Below are 26,379 nucleotides of genomic sequence, written 5' to 3'. Positions count from 1 at the left end.
TTTTTGGAGACTTACATTTACCCACCAATAAACAAGCATAACCCAGGTTCTCAACCAAATATGGGCCGGCTCCTATGCATCACATTCCTGCTTTTTAAATAAAGATAGCAAGACAACAAAGAGAAATTGATAAAAGGAGCAAATTAGAAAGTTGCTTAAAATTGCATGCTCTATCTGAATCATAAAAGAAAATTTTTGGGTTTAGTGCCCCTTTAATTTCTCAGCATATCGGCTTTGTTATGTCACTATAGGAGCACTGTTTTGTATCCCTTTAAAGGGACATGGAAGTCAAAAGTAAACTTTCATAATTAAGGCATCTTATTTAATGTCTGAAACGCAGGCCAGTTAGTAAAGGAAAAATCTTTTCTAGTGAGACTACTGTTTTTCTTCTTTTATGTCTCTTTAAGGGCCTGATGATTAAAAACTGAAATCTTACAAAATATCTTTGGTGGCATTATACTATAATATATGTTTCTCCTTCACATCCCTGTATAGCAAGATAAACAGCTTTCAAGCTAAAATTTGCCTTTCAATTTTTATTTTTCAGGGACCTCACAGTACTGACGAGATCATCTCTCCATAATGAAGAGCTTTAGATCATCGGGCCCTAAGAGAGAGACATGCATTTTAAGGGCCACTCAATGCAGTAGAATTACATAATTAACACGTGTATAATAAAAAGACAACGATTTAACACCTACTTGTTTCAAATAAGCAGGAGATATTCAATATTTAGTGCCCAAAAAAGACAAAGGGCTCCATTTATGAAGCAGTGAATGCTGCTTCGGGGGCCCATCATTTCAGCCTTTTAAGTGGCTGATTGAAATCATCATCATCCGATCGGGATGATTGACAGCCCTTGCTATAGGCTGATTGGCCACTAGTGATCAGGGAGTGGCATTGCACAAGTATTTCACTTTAAAAGCTTGTGCAATGATAAAAATGCTGACAGTGTATGCTGTACACGCATGGCATTTAATAAATTTACCCCAAAGCCTCAACATTAAACATGATAACAGTCACATCATGTAATACCATGCATTACAACTAGCTTTACACAATAGCATTCTAGGCTACATTATAGTAGCACACTTTAGCGTCTAGACACACATCAGTATAGTACTATTAGTTTACACAGAGACAGAAATAAAACTGTTCTTGGTTCACAATGCACTCAGAAGGCCAGTATCATTTAGTACCAATAATTGTTTTCACTTAGTAAAATGCATGTACATTTTATTAAAGCAAGTGCTTGCCCTTCAGCAGTAAAAGTAAAACTCACTACAAATGTTTTAATAAATGCAACTCTCTGGTTCTCTCCCTCACAATAAAAAAGGAGCATATGAAAAACAGAGCCAGAGAATGCATGCGTGTGCAGCAACCAAACTACAGAACCAGAGAGTAGGGAGAGGTGTTATACAGAGGCCCAGATTTATCATGGTTCCGGCTGCAGGCTCGCATGAGCAAACTTGCAGCCAAGAGTTAAGAAGCAGCGGTCATCAGACCACTTCTTCTTAACCCATTTCACCTCATTATATGGCGTATCTCAATCCCCTCTGACTTTTCTGGCTGGGGCGAATGACAGCCCCCGCTTGTGCACAGCCAATCACATTAGCTGTAGTGTGCAGCGATAATCTTGGGGATGTCACGCAGGGCGTACAGGGGTGAAGAGAACCCGACCACAGCTGCACACTTTCACAGGCATGCTGCTCCACGCATAAGTAATACCGGGCAGGCCTGTTAGAGTGCCTTTGCACATGTGTGTGTTTGCTGTGCACATGTAGTGGCAGTTCAGTGGGAGGACAGAGCGGGACAAGGAGCAGACAGGACTGGACCTGAACACCACAGGTAAGTGATACCAGCCTACTAATACCAATGAAAGTATATACTTTCTTACCCCACTGTCACCAATGTATTTTAATTAATATGTGTATGTATGTGTATATACAGGTGGCCCTCGTTTTACAACGGTTCAATTTACACCGTTTCAGAATAACAACCTTTTTTTCCAGTCATGTGACTGCTATTCAAAAGCATTGAGAAGCAGTGCATTTATTAAACTAACCAGTAGGTGGAGCTGTCCGCTTGTGTTGCAGCAAAGCCAAGCAAGCTGAAATTAATCAGTTTAACCAGACCTGAGCTATCGAGCAGATTTCAAAAGAACAAGATCTTCCTGTCTATAAATCAGTCCAGATTGGAATGCATAGAAAGAACTGTTTGCAGAAAAATGCAAGTGAAGTCTGTGTTGTGTGATTATTTTATTAGGTTTATAATGCTGTTTAGCAAATGTTTTTGTTCATTTAACTTAGTTTAATTATATATTCTGTGTTGTGTGATTATTTTATTAGGTTTATAATGCTGTTTAGCAGTTAAAGTCTTCATTTCAAAGCTTTAAAAATAATGTATTAGGTGTTACTTATGACAATTTTGAGAGGGGCCTGGAACCTATCTGCCTCACTTCCCATTGACTTACATTTTAAACTGGGTTTCAATTTACAACTGTTTCGATTTACAACCATTCCTTCTGGAACCTAACCCCGGCGTAAACTGAGGGCTACCTGTATATATATATATATATATATATATATATATATATATATATATATATATATATATACACACACACACATGACTAACGGGCCCTGGACACATTCGGCTATAATTTGTGGTAATTTGAGTTGAGAACTACTGGTCTCTACAATGGCAATCTGGTTGTTACACAGCACTCATAAAAAGTACAAAATGTCCAGAAGCACTGCAGCTATAATACTCAGATACATACTCTTGCTCTTGCAATACCGCCCCCTGCAGATTCTCTGCCAATTGGCCGCTAGCAGGGGGTGTTAATCAGCCCGATCGCATAGGGTCAGGCGGATTGCTGTACGCAGCTTCAGAGGTGTCGTATGAGTTAAGGAGCAGCGGTCTATAGACCACTGCTTCTTAACTCCTGCTTCCGGCAAGCCTAAAGGCTCGCACGGAAACAGGGTGAATTGGCCCAATTCGGCTAATAATAAATTGACCCCCAAGTGTATTTTGTATTGTATCCATTTGTTCTTTTAGTTATTATTTTTCATGAACACCTAATCAAAATTATAATAGTGTAAACTCTATAAGCCAAAAAGGAAGCAGACTAACAATTTTAGAAACTGTAAATTTTACAGATCAAAGAAAAAAATAAAACATGCAACAAGTATATAACAACTAAAAAGAGTATAAGGTCATAATAGGGACAAATTGTGCAGCCTTTAAAGTGAAGGTCAATTTTGAAGAATTAGTGCCCAGTTTTTAATAATCCTATTAAAAACAAGGGTACTTTAATTCATAAAAATTGACATTTCTCTCGTTTTCTTCAAAAACTTACCTTTAAATTCTGGCACCCGCTCCAGCGATTCCCCCGGCCTTCGAAAACCTCTGCAGACATCAGAAATGACGAATCCGGCTTCCTCTAATCATGGCTTCCCCCCTGGGGGAATCTTGGCCTGATGCAACGCCGTGATTGGAGGAAGCCATATTTGTCATTTTGGACCTGCGAAGACGGCTTGCAACGGGCGGAGGAAGTGCTGGAGCGGCTGCCAGGATTAAAAGGTAAGGTAAGTTTTTGAAGAAAACGAGTGAAATGTCAATTTTGATGAATACTAAAGTGCCCTTGTTTTTAATAGGATTATTAAAAACCGGGCACTAATTCATCAAAATTGACCTTCACTTTAACTACCATTCTGTAAGATGATATTTGAGTGAATAAAAAAGTACATTACTAGAAAACATTGGGATTGGGTTTGGTTTCCTACAGCAGTGTTTTTTTGGTTTCCTACAGCAGTGTTTTTCAAACAGTGTGCCGTGAGAGATCCTCAGGTGTGCCACGGCAGACTGACAACAGTGTGACATATTTTTTAAACTTTGCTTGTTTTTTACTCCCAGTGCAGGGGTAGTTTGTAGGAGGCATGGCATAACAGCACAATACATACAGTATGTGTGTGTTTGTGTGAATGTGTATATATATATATATATATATATATATATATATATATATATATGCTGTATTAGGCTACAATGTGTGATTTTTTTTTAAATTTTGGGATGGTGGCGTGCCACAGGATTTTTTAATGTAAAAAAGTGTGCCACGGCAAAAAAAAAGGTTAAAAATCACTGTCCTACAGTATCTAAAGTCCTTTTGGTTATCTGCATGTGCTATCTGAAAAGAAAAAAAAAACCTCAAGAGAAAAGTTAGAGCAAAACAATTCCAGAATTCTACTGTTGCTCTTTTTTCATAACTTTATTTCTACAAACTAGTCTGTCATGTTTTTATGTCTTAGTTTAAGTCAACAATAAACACCAATATAAGGTAATTAATACAAGTTTTAGTTTTAGTAAAGATGTTATAAATTCAACTGGTGAAAGCTATTGCTTTGTACTGTTTTTCCAGAAAATAAATTACAAAAAACACTGAAGATAAAGTCGCCTCTCACAGCATACAAAGACAAGACCTTTTATCAGTAAGAAATCTATCCACACCTAAACATTTTAATTTATTTTTCATATAACTATTTACTTATTTTAGAGCTTCTTCAATATCAATCTTCTTGTTACATGTTGCACCCAAGAAATTTTGAACAAATACTGAATAATTAGGAAGTAAGCACAATAAGGGTTATCTTTTATTGAGTTGTAGCTACCTGTCTGACCAGTCTCCTTTGAGTTCCTTCCCTATCACACTCAACTGTTTTTTCTTTTCTGGTATCTGCAGGATGTTCCATTTGGAGCCAGGCTGAGATGGCTCTGTTTTGGCATTTTTGGGGAGCCCTAGTTTAATACAGTGACAGGGGCTGATTAATCAACAGCACCTACAATGTGTCCACTGGTGTGACTTTAGATAATGATGGTGGAAGTGACATAGGTAATGATAGTGGAGGTGACAGAGATAATGATGGTGGAGGTGACAGAGATAATGCTGTTGGAGGTGAAAGAGATAATGACAATGGAAGTGAACAGAGGTAATGATGGTGGAGGTGACCGAGGTGATTACAGTGGAAGTAACAGAGGTAATGACGGTGAAGGTGACAAAGATAATGATGGTGGAAGTGACAGAGATAATGATGGTGTAGGTGACAGAGATAATGATGGTGTAGGTGACAGAGGTAATGACAGTGGAGGTGACAGAGATAATGCTGTTGGAGGTGAAAGAGATAATGACAATGGAAGTGAACAGAGGTAATGACGGTGGAGGTGACAAAGATAATGATGGTGGAAGTGACAGAGATAATGATGGTGTAGGTGACAGAGATAATGATGGTGTAGGTGACAGAGGTAATGACAGTGGAGGTGACAGAGATAATGCTGTTGGAGGTGAAAGAGATAATGACAATGGAAGTGAACAGAGGTAATGACGGTGGAGGTGACAAAGATAATGATGGTGGAAGTGACAGAGATAATGATGGTGTAGGTGACAGAGATAATGATGGTGTAGGTGACAGAGGTAATGACAGTGGAGGTGACAGAGATAATGCTGTTGGAGGTGAAAGAGATAATGACAATGGAAGTGAACAGAGGTAATGATGGTGGAGGTGACCGAGGTGATTACAGTGGAAGTAACAGAGGTAATGACGGTGGAGGTGACAATGATAATGATGGTGGAAGTGACAGAGATAATGATGGTGTAGGTGACAGAGATAATGATGGTGTAGGTGACAGAGGTAATGACAGTGGAGGTGACAGAGGTAATGACGGAGGAGATGAAAGAGATAATGATGGTGGAGGCAACAGAGGTAATGATGGTAGAAATGACAGAGGTAATGATGGTAGAGGTGACAGAGGTAATGACAGTAGAGGTAACAGAGGTAATTATGGTAGAAATGACAGAGGTAATGATGGTGGAGACAACAGAGGTAATGACTGTAGAAATGACAGAGGCAATGATGGTAGAGGTGACAGAGGTAATGACAGTAGAGGTAACAGAGGTAATGATGGTAGAAATGACAGAGGTAATGATGGTGGAGACAACAGAGGTAATGACGGTAGAAATGACAGAGGCAATGATGGTAGAGGTGACAGAGGTAATGAAGGTGGAGGTGACAGAGGTAATGATGGTGGAGGTGACAGAGATAATGATGATAGAAGTGACAGAGGTAATGATGGTGGAGGTGACAGAGATAATGATGATAGAAGTGACAGAGGTAATTATGGTGGAGGTGACAGAGGTAAGGATGGTAGAAGTGACAGAGGCAATGATGGTAGAGGTGACAGAGGTAATGACGGTGGAGGTGACAGAGGTAATGATGGTAGAAGTGACAGAGGTAATGAAGGTGGAGGTGACAGAGGTAATGATGGTGGAGGTGACAGAGGTAATGATGGTGGAGGTGACAGAGGTAATGATGGTAGAAGTGACAGAGGTAATAACGGTGGAGATGACAGAGGTAATCGTGCATTTTAATAGGTGCACCATTCGGATTATTTGACAGGCCACATGGCTAAAGTTTTTAACCAATATTAAGCTAAAATTAGCTAATATTAAAAATGTTCAATGTTTACTACATAAATTATCATTAAATAAATATATGTTAAATTATGCAATTAATTTGAACTTTGGATAGCAGAAAATGTTAGAAAGTATTACACTGCTCCCTCTGGATACTCTATAATGCCACCCACCCAACTAGCAAGATTTTCTGTAGAGCAGTCAGGAGTTCAGATCTTAATTGCGTTCCCACCATTTCTGAAGTGTATTGTGCGCCAGGGAAAGAGGCACTGCTGTTGGCCCTGCAACTCTCTCCTTCTCAGGGACATGGCCAGGGCACATTCATAGGCACCAGGGACTATTTTCTACTTACATTAGGGCCTGTGATATTCATGCCCTGTATTAGACTCTTTAAATGTATATATAATAAGTATAATCCAGTCTCCAGTGACACTCTGCTCCACAACATCTAAACAAGGGACGCTTGATAATTCGGCCCCTATATACTAACAGAATATCAGATGACATTTACAATTAGATATAAGTTATTTGTTGCTGTGGACAATATTAAAACAATATGTAAAAGCATTTTGTAATATCCTCTGGAAATGGAATGCAATTCTACACAATTCTGGAGCCTGACCCATATGCATTCTAGAACAAAGTGAAATGAAGCTCTCCAACATGCCAAAGTTTCAATACTTTATTTGAGAGAGTGCAGAGTCAAACAGCCACAGTGGCTGTTTGACTCTGCACTCTCTCAAATAAAGTATTGAAACTTTGGCATGTTGGAGAGCTTCATTTCACTTTGTTCTACTATTGTTGGGGAGTTTTGTAGTGACTCCTTGAAGCTCTAACCTGTGAGTATTGCTGCTGGATGAATTGCACCATATGCATTCTATACAGCAATATGCTTGATCAGTGCAGGAGAGAATGTATATCTGCCCCTAATTGGCCACAGCAGAAAAGCGTTGCTCATGGTGTGCAAAACAAAATGTTGGCAACAAAATGACAGTTGTAGATGTTTTTAAAAACATTTTCATACAGATCTTTTGCAATGCAGATACATACAATGCAATGCAATATATAGTAAGAACCAGTAAACTCCAACATCTGTTCTTAAATATTTTTTTACATATAAGAAATAATGATTCTGTGTGTCACATAAAAACAGAATTTTATATCAGATAATACAATCTTGGACAGTCAACACTGACTTTAAAAGGACATGAAACGTAACATTTTTTTCTTTCATAATTCAGATAGATGAGCATGTCATTTTAAGCCCTTAACGACTGACGATGTATCATGTACGTTGGCTGTAGTTTTCAATGTAAGGACTTAACTAAAGTGGTCTCACCGACAGAAGCGAGACAGCGATATAGCCAAATACCTCCTAAAGTGAGGCAGCTAGTAATAGTGCGTCCTGCTGCCAGTGGCAACACCCACGCTATTACTGGGGGGAAAAAACCTTAATGACACATGAGGTACAGGGTATATCCTTGTCAAAAAAGAATAATCAACTTGCCAAAGTGAGGTAAGACAAATGAATAAGAGCCATAAAAGGAGCAGGGAAAAAATATGTGCTAAAGAAATAAAATAACCCCAACAAAAATATAAGGGTGGGGTCTTGTGGACTCTCACTACCATAAAGAAATGAATTTATCAGGTAAGCATAAATTATGTTTTCTTTCATACAGGTGGTGAGAGTCCATAATCCATTACTCCTGGGAACTAATACCCAAGCTGTGGAGTCTACAAGTAATAACATAAAGGGAGGGATTTAAAAACATTTTTTTCTACAGAGAAATTAGACCCACAACCCCAATATTTTTTTTAATGCACTTAAAATAAATCAAACAGGCAACAAAATCAAACTGAGACAGTTGCCAAGAAGCAAAAACATAAAAATGGTAGAATTTTGTAAAAGTATGCAAAGAATGCCAATTAGCTGCCTTGCAAATCTGGTCAACTAAAGCCTCATTCTTGAAAGTCAAATAAATGGCAACTGACCTAGTAGAATGAGCAGTAAACCGCTGAGATTGAGGCTGACCTGCATTCAAATAAGCTTTGTGAATCAAAAGGTTCAACCAAGAGCCCAAAGAAACAGCAGAAGCTTCTGACCTTTCCTAGGACCAGAAAAATAAATGAACAAAGTAGAAGTTTGTATAATGTCCTTAATAGCATCAATGTAATATTTCAATGCCCTCACAAAGTCCAAAGAATACAAATATCTCCCTGAAGCATTCTTAGGATTAGGAAACAAAGAAGTAACAACAAGATCTCTACTACTGTTATCTGAAGAAACAACCTTAGGCAAAATAAATCAAATGAACTCCGTATAACTGCCTTATCCTGATGAAAAATTAGATAAGGAAGATCACAGATAAGAGCAGATAACTCAGAATCAGAAACACTTCTAGAAGAAGAAATAGCCAAAATAAATAACTTATATAGTGTAAGATACGAGCATATTATTTTTCAACAATGAATACCAAGAGAAGTGAATTTAAAAGTGCTCTATCTGAATCATGGAAGTTTAATTTTGACTTTCCTATCCCTTTAATATCCATCTTATGCAAAGGAGGAGCCTACAAAACCCTTAAAGGGACATTATACACTCATTTTTTTCTTTGCATAAATGTTTTGTAGATAATCTATTTATATAGCCCATAAAGTTTTTTTTTTAAATTAATGTATAGTTTTGCTTATTTTTAAATAACATTGCTCTGATTTTCAGACTCCTAACCAAGCCCCAAAGTTTTATGTGAATACGCTCGACTACCTACTCCAGCTTGCTCCTGTTTGTGTAAAGGGTCTTTTCATATGCAAAAGAAGGGGGAGGGGGGGGGAGTGTCTTATTTGCCACTTGCAGTGGGCTTTCCAGCTACATTTTCAACAGAGCCAAACTGACAGCTTCTAAGTAAGTTTTTAAACCATTTTATACTGGATTTTTATATCAGTATCTGTGCATATTATTCTTTATAGTAGTGTCTATTACATGCAGTTATATGAAAATGAGTGTATACTGTCCCTTTAACACCAAGTTAAAGAACCAGTCAACACAGTAGATTTGCATAATCATAATCAACAAATGCAAGATAACAAGATAATGCAATAGCACTTAGTCGGAACTTCAAATGAGTAGTAGATTTTTTTTCTGACAATTTTAAGTTATGTCTATTTCCAATCACCCTGTACCATGTGACAGCCATCAGCCAATCACAAATGCATACACGTACAATGTGACAGCCATCAGCCAATCACAAATGCATACACGCTTATTCTGTGAATTCTTGCACATGCTCAGTAGGAACTTGTGACTCAAAAAGTTTAAATATAAAAAGACTGTGCACATTTTGTTAAAGGGTCATGATACCCAAATATTGAAACACTTCAAAATGATGCAGCACAGCTGTAAAAAAGCTGACTAGAAAATATCACCTGAACATCTCTATGTAAAAAAATAAAGATATTTTACCTCAAAATGTCCTAAGTATTCATACCCCATTGTAAAGGACTTTAAGCAGCAAATCAGTATGTCTGTCCCGGGACAGGCAAGAGAGTGAGCCTCCTGCACACTCATCTTATTTCCCTATTCAGTTTAAAGGGACATTATACACTCATTTTTTTCTTTGCATAAATGTTTTGTAGATGATCTATTTATATAGCCCATAAAGTTTTTTTTTTAAATAAATGTATAGTTTTGCTTATTTTTTAATAACATTGCTCTGATTTTCAGACTCCTAACCAAGCCCCAAAGTTTTATGTGAATACCATCAGCTACCTTCTCCAGCTTGCTCCTGTTTGTTTAAAGGGTCTTTTCATATGCAAAAGAAGGGGGAGGGGGGGGATGTCTTATTTGCCACTTGCAGTGGGCTTTCCTTCTACCTTTTCAACAGAGTCAAACTGACAGCTTCTAAGTAAGTTTTTAAACAGTTTTATACTGGATTTTTATATCAGTATCTGTGCATCTTATTCTTTATAATAGTGTCTATTACATGCAGTTATATGAAAATGAGTGTATACTGTCCCTTTAAGGAAGTTTACTATAAAAACTCATGAGAGTTAAGTGAAATCTCATGAGATCACAGTAAAAGAGTTCATGACCTCAGCACTGTTGATACTGATTGGCTGCTGTTCATTTCTTCATTTTTTTTTTTTTTACCTGCAGCCGGACAGCAGCTGAAGTATAACTTTTTACACAGAACGTACTCTGCTGAGCTGAGGAAATTGTGAAGTAAAATATCTTCCTTTTTTACATAGAGATGCTCAGGTAAAATTTTCCTGTCAGCATTTTACAGTTATGCTGCACCACTTTCAAGTGATTTAGCATATGAGTATAATGTCCCTTTAATGGAAGTAAATTGGAAAGTTGTTAAAATGTCATGCTCTATCTGAATAATAAATGTTTAATTCTGAATTGAATTGTCCCTTTAAGATTCCATGGAGGAGAAATTGGCTTGATTACAGGTTGAATACGGACCAAAGCCTGAACAAAACCAAGAATATCAGGAATATTATCAATCTTCCTAGCTATGGAACTGCTTCCCACACATCAATGTTAGCAGCAGGGAAAGGTTTTTTCTTTTTTTAACCTTGCAGAAGGAGTAAATTAATTACCTAACTTAGAACGTTCCATAGAAATAATGTCAGAGACATCATCAAGAATAGGGAAAACTCAGGAAGATAAACAACAGTTTTAAAAACTGAATTTAAACGATTACAAGGCTTATCATCAGAAACTTTAAGATCTTTAACCCCTAAAGTAATTAAGAACACCTTTAAAAGAGAACAAATATGTTCAACTTTAAACAAAAAAAGAGGAAATATCAGGTTCAACATCAGTTGAAGATTCTTCATCACCAGAGGAAACTTCACCATCTGAAGACATAACAGTATCCCTGGTTTCAGGGCACATAGAACTTGTAGAAGGTAAAACCTGAACTGACTTTTACACTTTTTTGAAGGCATGAGAGCAGCCAGCGCCTTAGAAACTGCAGCCTTGATAACATTTTTCACTATAGGTGAAACAATATCAGTATTCTCCAGTAATGAACAAACAGAAGGTGCATTAATACCCAAAGAAACAGCATTAGGGTAACACCAAGTTAAAGAACCAGTCAACACAGTAGATTTGCATAATCATAATCAACAAATGCAAGATAACAAGATAATGCAATAGCACTTAGTCTGAACTTCAAATGAGTAGTAGATTTTTTTTCTGACAATTTTAAAAGTTATGTCTATTTCCAATCCCCCTGTACCATGTGACAGCCATCAGCCAATCACAAATGCATACACGTACAATGTGACAGCCATCAGCCAATCACAAATGCATACACGCTTATTCTGTGAATTCTTGCACATGCTCAGTAGGAACTGGTGACTCAAAAAGTTTAAATATAAAAAGACTGTGCACATTTTGTTAAAGGGTCATGATACCCAAATATTGAAACACTTCAAAATGATGCAGCACAGCTGTAAAAAAGCTGACTAGAAAATATCACCTGAACATCTCTATGTAAAAAATAAAGATATTTTACCTCAAAATGTCCTAAGTATTCATACCCCATTGTAAAGGACTTTAAGCAGCAAATCAGTATGTCTGTCCCGGGACAGGCAAGAGAGTGAGCCTCCTGCACACTCATCTTATTTCCCTATTCAGTTTAAAGGGACATTATACACTCATTTTTTTCTTTGCATAAATGTTTTGTAGATGATCTATTTATATAGCCCATAAAGTTTTTTTTTTAAATAAATGTATAGTTTTGCTTATTTTTTAATAACATTGCTCTGATTTTCAGACTCCTAACCAAGCCCCAAAGTTTTATGTGAATACCATCAGCTACCTTCTCCAGCTTGCTCCTGTTTGTTTAAAGGGTCTTTTCATATGCAAAAGAAGGGGGAGGGGGGGATGTCTTATTTGCCACTTGCAGTGGGCTTTCCATCTACCTTTTCAACAGAGTCAAACTGACAGCTTCTAAGTAAGTTTTTAAACAGTTTTATACTGGATTTTTATATCAGTATCTGTGCATCTTATTCTTTATAATAGTGTCTATTACATGCAGTTATATGAAAATGAGTGTATACTGTCCCTTTAAGGAAGTTTACTATAAAAACTCATGAGAGTTAAGTGAAATCTCATGAGATCACAGTAAAAGAGTTCATGACCTCAGCACTGTTGATACTGATTGGCTGCTGTTCATTTCTTCATTTTTTTTTTTTTTTTACCTGCAGCCGGACAGCAGCTGAAGTATAACTTTTTACACAGAACGTACTCTGCTGAGCTGAGGAAATTGTGAAGTAAAATATCTTCCTTTTTTACATAGAGATGCTCAGGTAAAATTTTCCTGTCAGCATTTTACAGTTATGCTGCACCACTTTCAAGTGATTTAGCATATGAGTATAATGTCCCTTTAATGGAAGTAAATTGGAAAGTTGTTAAAATGTCATGCTCTATCTGAATAATAAATGTTTAATTCTGAATTGAATTGTCCCTTTAAGATTCCATGGAGGAGAAATTGGCTTGATTACAGGTTGAATACGGACCAAAGCCTGAACAAAACCAAGAATATCAGGAATATTATCAATCTTCCTAGCTATGGAACTGCTTCCCACACATCAATGTTAGCAGCAGGGAAAGGTTTTTTCTTTTTTTAACCTTGCAGAAGGAGTAAATTAATTACCTAACTTAGAACGTTCCATAGAAATAATGTCAGAGACAGCATCAAGAATAGGGAAAACTCAGGGAGATAAACAACAGTTTTAAAAACTGAATTTAAACGATTACAAGGCTTATCATCAGAAACTTTAAGATCTTTAACCCCTAAAGTAATTAAAAACACCTTTAAAAGAGAACAAATATGTTCAACTTTAAACAAAAAAAGAGGAAATATCAGGTTCAACATCAGTTGAAGATTCTTCATCACCAGAGGAAACTTCACCATCTGAAGACATAACAGTATCCCTGGTTTCAGGGCACATAGAACTTGTAGAAGGTAAAACCTGAACTGACTTTTACACTTTTTTGAAGGCATGAGAGCAGCCAGCGCCTTAGAAACTGCAGCCTTGCTAACATTTTTCACTATAGGTGAAACAATATCAGTATTCTCCAGTAATGAACAAACAGAAGGTGCATTAATACCCAAAGAAACAGCATTAGGTTGGTCTGATTACATTAATAATTCTAAACATGAGTCACATAAATGAGCTGGAGAAGGCACCTCAGCTTTTTTTTTTACAATAAGCACACCTAATAATGGTAGAAAGGTGTGCAGGAGACTCTGTTTCTTGGGTAGATTTAGGGACACAATCAGACATGCACATAGCTGAGGAGGAATGTGTGCTAACCCAACATACATAAACCGGCTGACGTGAAAGAACTATAGAAAGACTAAAGGGACATACGTTAACCTGATGAGCATTAACCCGACGTGCGTAAACTTAACGGCCAATGTGCAGAGTTCAAACTAAGAACACCAAAAAAGCCAACGCTCTCAAAACAGCAAGGGAATAGTGTAAAGGATTCTGTACCAGCGCCATATATAATGGCAGATATATATATATACAAACTTATATAGTGGCCATAATATAGCTATAGAGTGTCTAAAATGTTTAATAAATTCTACTTTCAAATAAGACACCAGCAAATAGGCAACAAACAGCCAAACCAGTACTGAAACAGATCAGCAGAGGTTAAGGAAAAGAAGTACATTGTAGATCCATAAAGGGAGGCAAAAAACAAGTTCCTGCGACCAATCATTGAATGTTTATGAAAAATCTCCCATGAGGTGAAAAAAGAATCACAGGCCATACCCCATATACATCCCTCTGACAAGCACTGTACTCTGAGGGGAAAATGGGCCTTAATATAAACCGAAAACCCCTCCCTCTGAAGAATCAAATGCACATCTTCATTCTTGAACCACCTCCAGTGGAGGCAAAGTAAAGACTGAGGTATGTGTGAGGTGGGAGGGTTTATAAGATTCTTGGTGTTTGGGAATCTTTGCCTCCTTTTAATGGTAGAGAAGAGTAATTTCCAGGAGTAATGGATCGTGGAGTACATTCTATGGAATCTCATGAGATCACAGAAAAGGCAAAGCATTACCTCAGCACTGCTAATGCTGATTGGGGTTGTTTTTTTTTTTCAACTTGCAGCATGTACAGCAGCTGAAGAATAACTGTCTACACAGAACTTCCTCTGGTGAGCTGAATTTGTTTAAAGGTAAAATACCTTATTTTTTTACATAGAGATGCTCAGGTTCTTGTCAACTTTTTACAGTTATGCTGCATCACTTTCAAGTGATTTAGCATATGGGTATTATTTCCCTTTAAAGCTCCAGCTATAGCTGGCAAATGCTAATTATCTACCTTTCTCATTATCACTGAAATAAAAATTTTCTTCTCGCACATATGCACAGTTTTGGCAGTAATATACCATAAAACAGATATTCTGAAAAATAACAAGCAGTTTAAAGGGACATGAAAGTGAAAACATAACTTTTATGGTTCAGATAGAACAAGCAATTTTAAGCGACTTTTCAATCTATTTACATAAGGAATTTTTCTAAATTCTCTTTGTTGAAAAACAAACCTATGTAGGATCAGGAGCAGCAATGCACTGATGGGGGCTAGTTTCTGATTGGTGGATACACACACATGCCTTTTTCATTGGATACCCGTGAGTTCACCTAGGTGAAAGTAGTAGGTTTCTGTTCTGGAGCTGACTTAAAGGGACATGAAACCCAAATGTTTTCTTTCATGAGCCTATCTAGATATGCTTTTCAACAAAGGAGACCAAATTAATGAAGTAAATTATATAAAAGAAGTAAATTGAAAAGTTGTTTAAAAATGAAAGTTCTATCTAAATCAAGAAACACAAATTTTGGGTTTCATATCCCTTTAACTGTGTGTTTAATCCATCTGCGTGGCCTAAACACACACATAAACACAACAGAGCAATGATCAAATGCTCTTACTTAAAGGGACAGTCTACACCAAAATTGTTATTGTTTAGAAAGATAGATAACACCTTTACTACCCACTCCCCAGCTTTGCACAACCGACAGTTATATTAATATACTCTATAGCATTTAAACCTCTAAATGTCTGACTGTTTCTAAGCCACTACAGACAGCCTCTTATCACATGCTTTTTTATTAGCTTTTCACAGCAAGAGACTGCTAGTTCATGTGGGCCATATAGATAACATTGTGCTATCTCCTGTGGAGTTGTGCATGAAGCAGCACTAATTGGCTAAAATGCAAGTTACAAGATAATAAATAGCCAAGTGACTGTCAAAGAGGCTTAAAAACAAAGTAATCACAGAGGTAAAAAGTATATTAATAAAGCCATGTTGGTTATGCAAAACTGGGGAATGAGTAATAAAGGGATTATCTATCTTTTTAAACAATACAAATTTTGGAGTAGACTGTCCCTTTAACGCATTACATCATTTTTTTCTATGTCCCTTTTAAAGCAGTTCTTTTGCAGTTTGCTTACATTCTCCATTTCTAAATTGCTACACACTGCAGGTGTGACCAGTCTAAACCAACAGGCATCTGAACTTCCTGAAGATATTAGCAGAGCATTGGCAAACAATACAGAGGTAGGCTTTCATTGTTCTATTGTTCTACACCTAGATCAACAATAAAATGTAGGTGTGTGATGTAGTAAGACTAACAAATGCATCCGCTTCCCTGCGGATTTCAAAGTGTTTACAATGCGCTGTGGCCTGGGTATACAGCAAGCCAGCAAAATGACTTGATGACAATTTATTTTAATCATTGCTTTTACAAAGTTTAAATATACAATCCTATATTATAAAAGACAAGTGTTTGTCTGAAGCCGTCATGCGCAGTACAGACAAACACTTGGCCTTAGATTCTATTCTCGCGCACCTCGGCATAGCTGACAGCTGACAGATTGGGAGCGCTAGGGAGCGCGAGCTACTCAACAGCTGTGAGGTCTGCTGCGTGAGAAGCGGCAACGTGCTCCCCAGACCTCACAGCTGTTTGTGGCCGACGGGAGCGTCGCGAGGGGCGTGGCCGGGCGTCGCGAGGGGCGTGGCCGGGCGTCGCGAGGGGCGTGGCCGGGCGGGTGTTGCTGCGATGGGGCGTGGTCGGGCGGGGTCCTGAGAAGACAGAGCCAGAGAGGGAGCAGGAGGGGGGGGGGGCAGAGAGCCAAAGAGAAGGGGGGGCAGAGAGCCAAAGAGAAGGGGGGGGCAGAGAGCCAAAGAGAAGGGGGGGGGGGCAGAGAGCCAAAGAGAAGGGGGGGGGCAGAGAGCCAAAGAGAAGGGGGGGCAGAGAGCCAAAGAGAAGGGGGGGCAGAGAGCCAAAGAGAAGGGGGGGGCAGAGAGCCAAAGAGAAGGGGGGGGCAGAGAGCCAAAGAGAAGGGGGGGGCAGAGAGCCAAAGAGAAGGGGGGGGCAGAGAGCCAAAGAGAAGGGGGGGGGCAGAGAGCCAAAGAGAAGGGGGGGCAGAGAGCCAAAGAGAAGGGGGGCGGGCAGAGAGCCAAAGAGAAGGCGGGGGGGGCAGAGAGCCAAAGAGAAGGCGGGGGGGGGGGGGCAGAGAGCCAAAGAGAAGGCGGGGGGGGCAGAGAGCCAAAGAGAAGGGGGGGGGCAGAGAGCCAAAGAGAAGGGGGGGGGTGCAGAGAGCCAAAGAGAAGGGGGGGGGCAGAGAGCCAAAGAGAAGGAGGGGGGCAGAGAGCCAAAGAGAAGGGGGGGCAGAGAGCCAAAGAGAAGGGGGGGCAGAGAGCCAAAGAGAAGGGGGGGGCAGAGAGCCAAAGAGAAGGGGGGGCAGAGAGCCAAAGAGAAGGGGGGGGCAGAGAGCCAAAGAGAAGGGGGGGCAGAGAGCCAAAGAGAAGGGGGGGCAGAGAGCCAAAGAGAAGGGGGGGGGCAGAGAGCCAAAGAGAAGGGGGGGCAGAGAGCCAAAGAGAAGGGGGGGGGGGGAGAGAGAGCCAAAGAGAAGGGGGGGAGAGAGAGAGCCAAAGAGAAGGGGGGGAAGAGAGCCAAAGAGAAGGGGGGGAGAGCCAAAGAGAAGGGGGGGAGAGCGATAGAGGGGGGAGAGAGAGAGCCAAAGAGGAAAAAGAGCCAAAAAAGAGAGAGAGCCAAAGAGGGGGGAGAGAGAGCCAAAGAGGGGAGAGAGAGAGCCAAAGAGGGGGGGGGGAGAGAGCTAAAGGGGGGGAGAGCCAAAGAGGGGGGAGAGAGAGAGCCAAAGAGGAAAGAGAGCCAAAGAGAGAGACAAAGAGGGGGGAGAGAGAGCCAAAGAGGGGGGGGGGCAGAGCCAAAGAGGGGGGGGAGAGCCAAAGAGGGGGGGAGAGAGCCAAAGAGGGGGGGAGAGCGCCAAAGAGGGGGGAGAGAACAAAAGAGGGGGGAGAGAGCCAAAGAGGGGAGGGGAGAGCAAAAGAGGGGGGGGGGGAGAGCCAAAGAGGGGGGGAGCCAAAGGGGAGGGGGGAGCCAAAGGGGAGGGGAGAGCCAAAGAGGGGGGAGAGAGAGAGCCAAAGAGGAGAGAGAGCCAAAGAGGGGGGAGAGAGAGCCAAAGAGGGGGGGAGAGAGAGCCAAAGAGGGGGGAGAGAGAGCCAAAGGGGGGGGGAGCCAAAGAGGGGAGAGAGAGAGCCAAAGAGGAGAGAGAGCAAAAGAGGGGAGAGAGCCAAAGAGGGGGGGGGGGAGCCAAAGAGGGGGGGGAGCCAAAGAGGGGGGGGAGAGCCAAAGGGGGGGGAGAGCCAAAGAGGGGGGAGAGAGAGCAAAAGAAAGGATGGAGAGAGCCAAAGAGGGGAGAGAGAGAGCAAAAGAGGGGAGAGAGAGAGCAAAAGAGGGGAGAGAGAGAACAAAGGAGAGGGGGGAGAGAAAGCAAAAGAGAGGGGGGAAAGAAAGCAAAAGAGAGGGGGGAAGAGAGAGCAAAAGAAAGGGGGGAGAGAGCAAGGGGTGGGACCGCTGTTCTGAAAAAATTGGCCCGTGTACACGGGCTTTAGTACTAGTACGTATATGTTTGATTTGCGGAGTTACAAATATGCAAGTCAGACCTGGAACAGTGGCAGTTTCTGCTTGGGACCAACAGTGCTCTGCAGGTCTCAAGTGGGATTTTAAGCATGTGTTTAGCTCCTTTGTGAGGGTTAAACACATAGCATAACAATATTGCTAGTGTTAAAATTAAATGCTTTAATGGATTGGAGTATGAGTATAAGCAAGTCTATTAAATAAAACAGAATTTATGCTTACCTGATAAATTACTTTCTCCAACGGTGTGTCCGGTCCATGGCGTCATCCATTACTTGTGGGAATATTCTCTTCCCCAACAGGAAATGGCAAAGAGCACAGCAAAAGCTGTCCATATAGCCCCTCCTCAGGCTCCGCCCCCCAGTCATTCGACCGACGGTTAGGAGAAAAAAGGAGAAACTATAGGGTGCCGTGGTGACTGTAGTATATAGAGAAAGAAATTTTTCAAACCTGATTAAAAAACCAGGGCGGGCCGTGGACCGGACACACCGTTGGAGAAAGTAATTTATCAAGTAAGCATAAATTCTGTTTTCTCCAACATTGGTGTGTCCGGTCCACGGCGTCATCCATTACTTGTGGGAACCAATACCAAAGCTTTAGGACACGGATGAAGGGAGGGAGTTACCTAAACAGATCAGGTTACCTAAACAGAAGGCACCACGGCTTGCAAAACCTTTCTCCCAAAAACAGCCTCCGAAGAAGCAAAAGTATCAAATTTGTAAAATTTGGCAAAAGTGTGCAGAGAAGACCAAGTCGCTGCCTTACATATCTGATCAACAGAAGCCTCGTTCTTGAAGGCCCATGTGGAAGCCACAGCCCTAGTGGAGTGAGCTGTGATTCGTTCAGTCTCATAAGCCAATCGGATAATGCTTTTCAGCCAGAAAGAAAGAGAGGTAGCAGTAGCTTTTTGTCCTCTCCTCTTACCAGAGTAAACGACAAACAAGGATGAGGTTTGTCTAAAATCCTTTGTTGCTTCTAAATAGAACTTTAAAGCATGGACTACATCTAAATTTGATGTAGAAAGGGAACCCTTGTAGACGGGGACAGGGAACTCTTTTCTACGTTCACCTTCCACCCGTGAGACCTGAGAAAAGCTAATACAATGTCTATATGAGCCCTTGATCTGGAAAGGGACGACGCTTGGATTAGGATGTCGTCTAAGTAAGGTGCCACTGCAATGCCCCTCGGTCTTAGAACCGCTAGTAGGGACCCTAGCACCTTTGTGAAAATTCTGGGAGCAGTGGCTAAACCGAACGGAAGAGCCACGAACTGGTAATGTTTGTCCAGAAAGGCGAACCTTAGGAACTGATGATGATCTTTGTGGATAGGAATATGTAGGTATGCATCCTTTAAGTCCACGGTAGTCATGTATTGACCCTCCTGGATTGTTGGTAAAATCCTTCGAATGGTTTCCATTTTGAACGATGGAACTCTGAGGAATTTGTTTAGAATTTTTAAATCCAGAATTGGCCTGAAAGTTCCGTCTTTTTTGGGAACTACAAACAGGTTTGAGTAAAACCCCCGACCTTGTTCCACTGTTGGAACTGGGTGTATCACTCCCATCTTTAATAGATCTCCTACGCAATGTAAGAATGCCTGTCTCTTTATCTGGTCTGAAGATAAGCGAGACATGTGGAACCTTCCCCTTGGAGGAAGTTCCTTGAACTCTAGAAGATAACCCTGAGAGACTATTTCTAGTGCCCAGGGATCCTGAACATCTCTTGCCCAAGCCTTAGCAAAGAGAGAAAGTCTGCCCCCTACTAGATACGGTCCTGGATCGGGGGCTACCCCTTCATGCTGTCTTGGTAGCAGCAGCAGGCTTCTTGGCCTGTTTACCCTTGTTCCAGCCTTGCATTGGTTTCCATGCTGGTTTAGACTGGGAAGCGTTACCCTCTTGTCTAGAGGCTGCAGAGTTAGGAGATGGTCCGTTCCTGAAATTGCGAAAGGAACGAAAATTAGATTTGTTCTTAGCCTTGAAAGGCCTATCCTGTGGGAGGGCATGGCCCTTTCCCCCAGTGATGTCTGAAATAATCTCCTTCAATTCTGGCCCAAAAAGGGTCTTACCTTTGAAAGGAATATTAAGCAATTTTGTCTTGGACAACACATCCGCCGACCAAGATTTTAGCCAAAGCGCTCTGAGCGCCACAATTGCAAGACCTGAATTTTTCGCCGCTAATTTCGCCAATTGCAAAGCAGCATCTAAAATAAAGGAATTAGCCAACTTTAGTGCGTGAATTCTGTCCATGACTTCCTCATTTGGAGTCTCCTTATTGAGCAAATTTTCTAGTTCCTCGAACCAAAAAGACGCCGCCGTTGTGACAGGAATAATGCACGAAATTGGCTGGAGAAGGAAACCTTGCTGAACAAATATCTTTTTAAGCAATCCTTCCAATTTTTTATCCATAGGATCTTTGAAAGCACAACTATCCTCAATGGGAATAGTCGTGCGCTTGGCCAACGTAGAAACTGCCCCCTCAACCTTAGGGACTGTTTGCCATGCGTCCCTTCTGTGGTCGACAATGGCGAACATTTTCTTGAATATAGGAGGTGGAACAAAAGGTATACCTGGCTTCTCCCACTCCTTAGTCACTATGTCCGCCACCCTTTTGGGTATCGGAAAAGCATCAGCGTGCACAGGGACCTCAAGGAATTTGTCCATTTTGCACAATTTCTCTGGAATCACCAAAGAGTCACAATCGTCAAGAGTAGTTAGCACCTCCTTAAGCAGGGCGCGGAGATGTTCTAACTTAAATTTAAACGTCACGATATCAGGTTCTGCCTACTGAGAAACTTTTCCTGAATCAGAAATTTCTCCCTCAGACAGACCCTCCCTCACTGCCAATTCTGACTAGTGTGAGGGTATAACAGATAAATTATCGTCAGCGCACACTTGCTCATCCTCTGTATTTAAAACTGAGCAATCACGCTTTCTTGGAAATGCTGGCAGTTTGGATAAAAGATTAGCTATAGAATTATCCATTACTGCCGTTAATTGTTGCATAGTAACAAGCATTGGCGCGCTAGATGTACTAGGTGTCGCCTGCGCGGGCATAACTGGTGTTGACACAGAAGGAGAGGATGATGAACTATCCCCACTATCTTCATTTGAAGAATCATCTTGGGCAACCTTATTAAATGTGACAGTACTGTCCTTACTTTGTTTGGACGCCATGGCACAATTTTCACATACATTTAAAGGGGGAACCACCTTGGCCTCTATACACACAGAACATGTTCTATCTGAAGGTACAGACATGTTAGACAGACTTAGACAGGCTATTAATGCAATAAAACCGTTTTTAAACAAAACCGTTACTGTCTCTTTAAATACTAAAAAGAGTACACTTTATTTCTGAATGTTAGAAAAACTATGAAGGAAATATCCGATCTTTACAAAATTTGCACCCTAGTGTCTTAATGCTTTGAAAGTATTGCACACCAAATTTCAAGTTTGTAACCCCTTAAATGAGCAAACCGGAGCTATTTGTTCAATTTACCAGTTTAAACCCACTACAGTCCCTGCCACAGCCTTTGCTGCGGCTTTACCTTTCCTTGAGGGTTATTCACCACAGAAATAAGCCTTCTAGAATCGTTTTTTATGGCCACAGTACCCTCTCACATAAAGCTGCATGCACTGCTTCCAGAAGTAACTGCGCAACTAAGGCGCGAAAATGAGGCCTCCTACCTCTGCATACCAGAGTGAAGGGGCCTTCCTGACTAGATTAGGTGTCTAAACGACTGCCAGGCGTAATAAAAACGTTCCCAAAAGTGTTTCCAAGTTCCAAAGCACTCCAAAAGTCATATAAATATTGTATAAATCAATCGATTTAGCCCACAATAGTGTCAACCAGTATATAGCCCATTTATAAGCCTTCATTCTGTTATGAGTCTAAGAAAATGGCTTACCGATCCCATAAGGGAAAATGACAGTCTTCTAGCATTACCATGTCTTGTTAGAAAAGAAACTAGTCATACCTTGAGCAGAAAAGTCTGCAAACTGTTCCCCCCAACTGAAGTTCTCTGGTTTCAACAGTCCTGCGTGGGAACAGCAATGGATTTTAGTTACTGCTGCTAAAATCATACTCCTCTTTAAACAGAACTCTTCATCACTTTCTGTTGTAGAGTAAATAGTACAAACCGGCACGATTTTAAAATAACAAACTCTTGATAGAAGAAATAAAAAACTACAACTAACACCACATACTCTTTACCATCCCCGTGGAGATGCTACTTGTTCAGAGCGGCAAAGAGAATGACTGGGGGGGCGGAGCCAGAGGGGGAGCTATATGGGCAGCTTTTGCTGTGCTCTCTTTGCCATTTCCTGTTAGGGAAGAGAATATTCCCACAAGTAAGGATGAAGCCGTGGACCGGACACACCAATGGGGAACGTAACCACGCCCAAACACAAGGTGAACCGTACAGTCCAAAAAAGTGCGCCCAACCAAAAGGTCGCGTCACTTCCAAAGGCCTTAAAGTTCCAACCACAAGCCCATAAACATCACACATAAGCAGGTTGAATCACATAACAAACATGAATATAAACCCCCTGTTCAATAACTCCCCTCAGGAGATATTAACCCTCGATTCCAAGATACTAACGGAGACTCACTGAGACTTATATCTCATATAGTTAGACCCTCTCGGGAAAACATTCACATTACAGTACATTGACGATAAAGTAAAATGAAATGATCTTACCGGAATCTACGCCTTGGATCAGGAACACGGCCTTTCAAGTGTGACGAATAGTGGCATCGCCTCTGCCATGGACTTGAGAGAAGAAAGCAGGCAGCAGAGCGAAGTTCGACAATGCTGATTGCTTGAGGAGCTGCTAATATGAGTCGGGATGGTTTCGCAGAGAGACTCTCCCTGCATCTCTGGAATCTAACTTTCATCCAAGCCCTCACTGAGAGTCTGACAGGACTACTTAAAACTCCTATCCCATGCCGAATAGTACTACCCTCCATAAGAGACAAAGGGGATGAGGGGAGTGGGAGGAGTATTTAAGCCTTTGTCTGGGGCGTCTTTGCCTCCTCCTGGTGGCCAGGTTCTTAATTCCCAAAAGTAGTGAATGCAGCTGTGGACTTTTTCCATTTAAGAAGAAAATGTTCTATTTATAAATAGATATTCCTATATATATCTGTATATATCTATAGTACCTATATATAATCCTGTATATTAAGAAGTATAGATATATATTGTATCAAAATACCATCAGATAAATAGAACATATTTTGCTATGTGAAGAACATTGAAATGTGACATTTTCATATTATTATGTCGTCTTAGCACACGTGAGAATATAGTGGGGTGTTAGGTTTTTCCCCCCACTTTTTTTCTCCATTAACTTCTATGGGGTAATAGGTTATCACACGTGCAATATTCTGTTTGGCTTTTTGCCAGTTAGCCAGTTGTGGGTTAGCACGAGCGATATCTTTTTACTTTCAACTTGTAATACAAGTGCAACTCACGCTCCACTCGTAATCTGGCCCAAAATGTTTAATTATATGTAGTTAAAAAAAACTTTGAAATATATTTATTATTCATTTTCCTATAATTCTCTGAAAATTGTGAATTTTCCAATTCCCACAAGAACTGGAAGAGTATTGCTTAAAAGTTTAACACTAACATTTTACGCAATGATTGTTTCATTGCTGTAGTAACACACTTATGGCCTCAACTGAGGAGATAAAATAAAATATTTTTAAAAGCTTGGTCCATTGACTGCAAAACTATGCAAACATTGATAACAAAATGACAGTTGAAATTATTTTAAAACATTTGTTGTGTATGCAGACCTTTTACAACACAATGTTTAAAGGGACACTAAACCCAATTTTTTTATTTCATGTTTCAGATAAAGAATGCAATTTTAAGCAACTTTCTAATTTACTCATATTATCAATTTTTCTTTGTTCTCTTGTTATCTTGTTTAAAAGTAGGAATGTGATACCTAGGAGCTGACCCATTTTTGGTTGAGAACCTGGGTTATGCTTGCTTATTGGTGGGTAAATGTAAGCCTTCAATAAGCAAGCACTATCCATGGTGCTGAACCTAAAATGGGCTGGCTGCTAAGATTTACATTCCTGCTTTTAAAATAAAGATAGCAAGAGGATAAAGAAAAATTGTTAATAGGAGTAAATTAGAAAGTTGGTTAAAATGGCATGCTCTATCTGAATCATGAAAGAAAATGTTTTGGTTCAGTGCCCCTTTAAGTCAAAATTAATGCTATAGCATTGTCTTTTTTTATATATATGTTGGTTATGCAATTTATTTAATGGTCCCCAGTTGCTGAAATATACTGTGCATATATAAAGAATGGGTCCCTTTAAAGAAGATAAAAAAAATGTGTTAACAAAGGGCATAACATGCATAGTACTGTGTGTATGGACCAAGGAAGAGTAGAAGACTGATAGGAGAGTGCTGAGTCAAGCTGATGTGCACAACCATGTCCATGAGAGGCTGGAAGGAGACGAGAAGATGTCATAATGTGCTTGTAAGCAAGGCAGTGCTAATGGAACTCAGCATCATTGTCAGAGTGTGTATTGCAGGATTGAGGTCCCCTTGCCATGAACACTCTGTATACAATGAAAAACATCACATGCAGTGAGAGTGGGAAAAACACTGATCAGTTAACATTTTGCATGCTACCTGTTTTACTTTAGTACGATCATGCACACGTCTCAACTGCTACAGTAAACACTTGTGTAGGGATATCCAGCATAGTAATTATAATGAAAAATTGACTTTACTGGATACAATATTCCCACATTACACCCCCCTATTAGCAAACTGATTCTCTGAGGGGTCTACAACTCATCTTGCATATCAAGTTTTGTTTCTCAAGTTCATTATTTTTATTATTGTGAAGGGGAAGAGTCTAAGAGCAAAACCAACCCAGCCACAAAGTGGTAGACTATGAAAACTCACTGAGTGGGACTGCCAAGTGCTGAAGTGCGTGGCACATAAAAAACGCCTTTCATTTGTTGTATCATTCAATACAAAGTTCCAAACTGCTATGGAAGCAGCATCAGCACAAGAACTACAAGTCAGGAGCTTCGTAAAATGGGTTTCTATGGCAGAGCAGCTGTACACAAGCCTCAAATCAGTGTCAAGTGCCGACTGGAGAGGTGTAAAGCACATTGCCCTGGACTCTGGTTCAGTGGAAACAATTTATGGAAAAATGAATCACGCCTCAATAGCAGGCAGTCTGAATATAGTGGGTGCGGCAGATACCAGGAGAATACTACTTACCAGAATGCATAGTACCTACAGTAAAGTTTGGTGTAGGAGGGATAATGGTCTGGGGCTGTTTTTTCAAGGTTTGGGCAATGCCCTTTAGTTCCAGACAGTGAAGAGTCATCTTAAAGCGACAGTGTACCCTAATTTTTTTCTCCCCTTTAATTTGTTCCCAATCATCTATTTTACCAACTGGAGTGTATGACATTGTTTACAAATAGCTTCATTAGCTTTATTTCAGAATTTGAGATAGTTACTTTTGCCTGTGGTATCCCTACCTATACTGAAAGTTTCCAGACTTAAAGGGACATTATCCACTAGATTTTTCTCAGCATACATGTTTTGTAGATGGTCCAGTTGTATAGCTCATCTGTATAGTTTTGCTTATTTTTAAATAACATGGTGCAGATTTTCAGACTTCTAACCAAGCCCTAAAGTTTTAGATGTATATTCATGTCTACAGACTCCTAGTTGTGTAATGTATCTTTTCACATGTAGGAGAGGAGGGGGGTGTCTGCTCTTCTTGCTTTCCCAGCCCCTTTCAGTGGGAGTTCCAGCCAAACCTCATCAACAGTAAGATTCTAAGTAAGTTTTTAAAAGGTTTTATAGTGGATTTTTCTATCAGTATCTGTGCATATTCTTCTTTATAGTAGTGTCTATTACATGCAGTAAGTTATATGCATATTGGTGCAT

The 26,379-nt window shown here is 40.3% G+C and overlaps 1 protein-coding gene across 1 annotated transcript in view; it reads right to left on the bottom strand.

Moving 5' to 3' along the window:
- The window catches only part of GOLM1 (golgi membrane protein 1), a 429,996-nt gene that overhangs the window by 355,703 nt on the left and 47,914 nt on the right, over positions 1–26,379 (bottom strand). The window lies entirely within an intron of this gene.

This window comes from Bombina bombina, chromosome 2 (genome assembly GCF_027579735.1).
Source record: "Bombina bombina isolate aBomBom1 chromosome 2, aBomBom1.pri, whole genome shotgun sequence".
Lineage (NCBI taxonomy): Eukaryota > Metazoa > Chordata > Amphibia > Anura > Bombinatoridae > Bombina > Bombina bombina.
Note: the sequence above shows the minus strand (reverse complement) of the source record. Positions and strands in the feature narration are given on the sequence as shown.